The sequence below is a fragment of the Belonocnema kinseyi genome, chromosome 4 (genome assembly GCF_010883055.1).
Source record: "Belonocnema kinseyi isolate 2016_QV_RU_SX_M_011 chromosome 4, B_treatae_v1, whole genome shotgun sequence".
Lineage (NCBI taxonomy): Eukaryota > Metazoa > Arthropoda > Insecta > Hymenoptera > Cynipidae > Belonocnema > Belonocnema kinseyi.
In genome coordinates this window covers 51,739,744-51,745,618 of record NC_046660.1, presented here as the reverse complement: position 1 = coordinate 51,745,618, position 5,875 = coordinate 51,739,744, and the positions used below count along the sequence as shown (strand labels likewise).

Below are 5,875 nucleotides of genomic sequence, written 5' to 3'. Positions count from 1 at the left end.
AATAATTAATCATTGGGAGATACATGGACGGAAAAATGGAAGAGCATTACCATTTCTTTTTAATTCAGTCTTCGTGTAACATAAAACTTGAGCTATAAACTGGATTGTTCTCTATCGTTACATTGACAAATCATTATAAAGTAGGTAATAGGAAAATGAGGTTGGGGTGAATTTTGATCAAATTTTATGCTCTATAACTTTGTGTGGTTTTTTTTGTAATAAATCTGCTTGAACATTTGATAAAAAATATTCTTAGGATAAAGAATCAAATTCTATTGTTAAAAGAAAACCTTCTAAAGGAATAATGGAACAATGGTCTAAATGATGTATTTTGAGGTTGTGGATGCAAAACCATTTAATCTATGTTCTATTATCCTTGCATCATCCTTGTGTCTCAGAAATAACCGGAAGTGGGTAAATTTGATAAAAAGCGGATTTTCAATGTTCCAACAACAGAAGCGTCCCGGTGTCACTTTTTAGAATCTAGACAACTAATCCGAAGAGTATTTAGTGGCTAGATATGTAGTTAATAGATTCTTAAGTAGTAATAATTAATCATTGGGAGATACATGGACGGAAAAATGGAAGAGCATTACCATTTCTTTTTAATTCACTCTTCGTGTAACATAAAACTTGAGCTGTAAACTGGATTGTTCTCAATCGTTGCATTTACAAATCATTATGACATACGCAATAAAAAAATTAAGTTAAGGTATATTTGGATCAAATGTTATGCCATATAACTTTCTGCTGTTTTTTTCAAAAGATCTTTTTGAACATTCCATAACAAATATTCTTAGGATAAAGAGTAAAATTCTATTGGGAAAAGAAAATCTTTTAAGTAATAATAGAACAATGGCATAAATTATCTATTTTGGGATTTTTGTATGGAAAAACATTCAATCTATGCTCCATTTAGTAACATCCTTGCGTTCCATAAGTAACCGGAAGTGTCTAAATTTGATAAAAAACGGATTTTCTAAGTTCCAATTTCAGAAGTGAACTATTTTCTTGTTTTTAAAACTTGATAACCAATCCGAAGAGCAATCAGTGGCTAAATATATGATTAATAGATTCGTAACCCTGAATTGCTAAAACGGATCCCAGGGACCCGAACGTTTTTTCAGTATTATTTTTTTCAACAAGGTTTTTCATTTTTTGTGAAATATTTATTACACGTAATACATTTTTATACCTCTTTTTAAAATATTCATTTTTGAGATATTTTAGGCTACAATTTAAAAAATAGAGTTAATTCTATTAAAACCGGAAATATTTCAATTTCAAATTGGCTCGGGTCTGCTGGACCCATCCTAGGTTTAACGGAAACTTTCGAGGTTCTAGCACTTGAAGGAAAAGTAGTAATAATAAATTAATCATTTAGAGATGCATGGACAAAAGAATGGAAGAGCACTGCCATTTTTTTCAGTCCTCGCTAAAGTTGTCGAAGCAATTGTTCTCTACCATTATATTGAATATGATTTCAAAATTCACATTCAGAGTTATAAAATTTTAGAAAAGTATTATCAGTTTTTTCTTAAGATTATCTAAACATAATTTTCTTACAATTTTTGAGAAAACTAAAAAAGATTTTTGAAAATTTGGGATTTGTCGAAAAAGAATGTAAAAAATGTTAAAAACATATTTTTCATTTTAGAGGATTTTATAAAGTTTTCGAAAATTACCAACAATTTATGATATTGGAAAATCATCCTTTCAGGATAAAAATTGAACTATATTGTTGAAAATTATTTTTGTTGTTGTTAAAAATTAATCTTTTTAACTCATAATCAAACTATTTCAGCTTTCGTACAAATTTTTCTTTGTCAGTTGAAAATCCAGTTACTAAATTGACCTATTTTGCTTAAAAATTTAACAATTTTGTTGAAAGTTAATTTCTTTTTTGGTTAAAAATTAATTTTTTTAATACTTTTAAGATTTTTCATATTTTTTCAATATACAACTATGTGAAAATTCTACTATATGGTGAAAGATTTAACTATTTTAAGGAAAACTTGTTTTTCTTTTTTTAAGAAATTGATTATTTTAATTCAAAGTGTGACTATTCCATTTTTAGTCAAAAATCAACATTTTTAACTTAAGATATAAATACATCATTTTTTGTAAAAATTGGTCTCCCTTAGTTAAAAATCCATTTGTTTTGTAAAAATGTCGTTTTTTTTGTATAAAATTAATCTTCGATATTGAAAATTCAGCCAAGATAGTAATGCATCTTTTTGGGTTAAATATGGATCAACGTTTATGCTTTATAAGTTTCATCGAAATCCATAAAAATTCTTTGGAATCTTTCGGAATGTTTTGTAAACATTTTTCTTAAATTTTTGTAAAGCCCTTCAGTTAAAAAAAAGTTAAAATTCGTAGAAATGATTTAAATCCCTCAAAATCCTTTGGAAATGCAGTAAAATCATTAACATCTCATGAAATTGTTTGTAATACTTTGAAATCCGTTGAACACTAAAAAATTATTAGAATTCGTTAAAGTTTTTCAAGACGCTAAATAAAAAATTGTAATCTGTTAAAATATCTTGAGAGGTTTTGAACATAAATTAAATTGAACTTATTAATTGAATTTTTTTTTTAATTTTTCATTATTTAGAATTTAGTTATCTTGAAATCCCTTCTGTTCTTTGTAAATCCTACAAAATTCTTTGAAATTCCTAGACATTTTTGAAACCCCATGAAATTCTTTGAAATCGGTTAAAATCTTCTAAATTCCTTTTGAAACCTTTTGAAGGTTCTTGAATATAAAATATTTTGAAATTCCTTTGAAATCTTTGGAATTGCTACAAGTCACTTGGAAATTCATTTTCTAGTATTCTCTTATCAAAAAAGCTCTTGAAATATTTTCGAAACCCTAGAAAATTCTTTAAGAACTTTTGAATACATTGAAATCTCTAAAAATTATTTTAAATCCGTTGAAATACCTTAAGATCTTTTAAATATATCAACTTTGAAATTTCTGTAAATTTCCGTAAATGTTCAGAAATCTTTGAAATCCTCTAAAACCATTTTAAAGTTTTTAAAATCTTACGAAATTCTCTAATTATGTACAAATGTTTTCAAATCTCTTAAAAGCCACTGAAATCCTTTCAAATTAGTGTAAATCTTGAAAAATCCGTAGAAATCTTTTAAAATCTCATAAATTCTATTCAAAAATCTTAAAATCTGGAAGTCCCTCGAAACCCATCGAAATCTTGTAACTCTTTTGGAATGAAATTATTTGAAATTCTGTGTTCAATAAATAAATCATTCATTTATATTTTTTCTGTTTTTTGTATCATTTCTTTCAATATTATAACAAAACTTATTTCTATACCAATTTTCTTATTATGATTTTCTATAATGATTCTTCTAGATTCGCGAAGAAAGATCATCTTAGGTAAATTATTTCTAGCTTATTCAGAATTTCCTGTAATATTTTTTTCTAAAGTGTAACTTTTTTTAAAAAACAAAGAAGATTTGCAACCTCAACCTCGAATTTTTTTAAAGAAGGGACTCTTGAACGATAGAAAAAAAATTCCTATCGATTCAATCTGGCCATCATTCTGATGATGACTCGGCGAAAAGACGGAACTCTTTCAGAATCGACAAAGAAGCGATTAATGTTCCTTTTTGCTAGGATCAGCGCACTTTATAGATTCTCTGAATCCTATTGGCGGATAAAACCTCTTTACCCGTGGAAAACCACAGGCTTCTTTTCTCAACCCTTTTCTTAGTCACCGTGACGATAATATACCTACCAAGACATAATAAGGAATTCGTGACTTACAAGTTTCTCAATATGTATCAAAAAACTATATTTTTCTTCAAATATAATTAAACGTGATAAATATATAATTGAAATTGAACCATTTTATAAAGTCATCAATTACATTAACTCTCCGAGCCAAAAATTTTAAGTCAAAATTATGCTGTAAGACGGAGCAAAGAGGGAATTTTTAAAATAATTTTCTCACTATATTGCCTTAAGTAATTACAATTAGATATTAACAATATAAATGTAAAAATTTTCACTCTTCACTGTACTGAAGTCTAAATATTATTTTAGCAATAATAAACTGATTAAGGCAGTCCAAAGAGAATTTTCAATCCACTTTTTTAATTAACAAAATTAATGTTTAACAAGAAAAATTTTTTTTTAATAAAATAGATTAATTTTTTAATAAAGAGATTATTTTTCAACTAAAGATACACCTTAAAGAAACAAACAAAATTGTAGTGAAGAACTTTAACTTTCATCTAATTAGTTGAATGTTCAACCAAAAAAGATGATTTTTCAAGGAAAAAGATGAACTTTCTAAAAAAAAAAGAATTTTTCACAAAATACAAGAATTTTGAGTTGAAGAGATAAATTTTCATCAATACAAAAAATATCTTTCAATAAAATGGATAAATTTACAACCAAGCAGGTCAATTTTCAACCAAAGAGATAAGTTTTCTACTTAAATTATGAATTTTAAGCCAGAAAAATAATTTTTTAACAAAGCAGTTTAATTTTCAACCATGAAGTTGAATTGTCTAAGAAAAATTAATTTTCTGCCAAGAAAATTAATTTTCTTCCAAAAAGACGTATTTTCAACAAAATAGATGGATTTTGAACCAACCAGTTGAATTTATGACTTAACAAAAAATGGAATAACTTAACTGTCATTTAAAAAAATTATCTTTAAAAAAAACATAAAATCTCAACCAAAAATGTAAAAATGATATTTCAACCAACAAATGTTTCAATTTAAAATAAGAAACATTTGTTGTTTCTACTAAAAAAATATTTTTGATTTAAATGAAAAACAATTTAGTTCATACAAAAAAGGCAAATTGCAACCAAAATGTATTATCTACGGATAAAGACAAATTTTCAACAGAATACATGAAATTTCATCGAAATAGTTCAGTTTTAGACTTAAAAAGATCGACTTTTGACCAATACAATAACAAATTTTCAACAAATTAGGTAAATTTCTAACAACAGAAATGATTTTTCAAATCAAATGATCAATCTTTCACCCAAAAAGCAATTTAACTCTCAAGCAAGTTGTTGAATTTTAACAAAAAAGCTGATTTTTAAACGAAAATCGAAATAGGTAACATTTGAAACAGAAAAGATTTAAATTTAAAAGAACAGTGAAACTCAATTGATTGGGAATAAATTTATTAAGCTTGTTAAAAAATTCATCATTTTCTTGAAAATTCGTGTTTTTTGTTTGAAAATTCATCCTTTTTGGTCAAAAATGCACCTGTGTGGGTTCAAATATATTTTTTCCGGTTCATGATTTAACTATTTAATTGAAAATTCGTCTGCTCTGGTAAAATGTTATTATTTTGGTTGTAAATTCATCATCTTTGTTAAAAATTATTATTTTCTGGTTGGAAATTTAAATATCTTGTAAAAAAATATTTTTTTACTGAAAACTCTTTTTGGGTTAAAAATTTAACTAGATTGTTAAATATCAATGCTTGTGGTTGAATTTTCATCACTATGGCTGAAAAATGTACTATTTTGTTTAAAAAAATTTTATTTGAATATTATTTTTTTTTATAAAAATGTAACTATTATAATAATTTGTTTGAAAGATGTTTTTCTCCTATTTCCGTAAAAATAATCTCTATTTATTTTGTTTTTAGAACATTCTGGCCTGCGAGAACATTTTTTGTTGTTAAAAATGTAACATTTTCCTTGAAAATTCAGCTTTATTGTTTAAGAATTAACTTTTTTGTAACGAATTTATATTTCAGATTAAAACTTTGACTGTCTTGAATAAAAATAACCTTTTCGGCTTGAATATTCGACAGTTTGGTTGCAAATTGTTTACTTTCTTAATTAAAAAATTCTTTCTTTGTTCGGAAAGTAATA

General features: G+C 25.7%; 1 protein-coding gene across 1 annotated transcript in view; it reads right to left on the bottom strand.

Annotated features, from left to right (window-relative positions):
- Nucleotides 1-5,875, bottom strand: part of LOC117172053 (protein cortex-like) — a 510,305-nt gene that overhangs the window by 440,583 nt on the left and 63,847 nt on the right. The gene's annotated exons all lie outside the window — the stretch shown is intronic.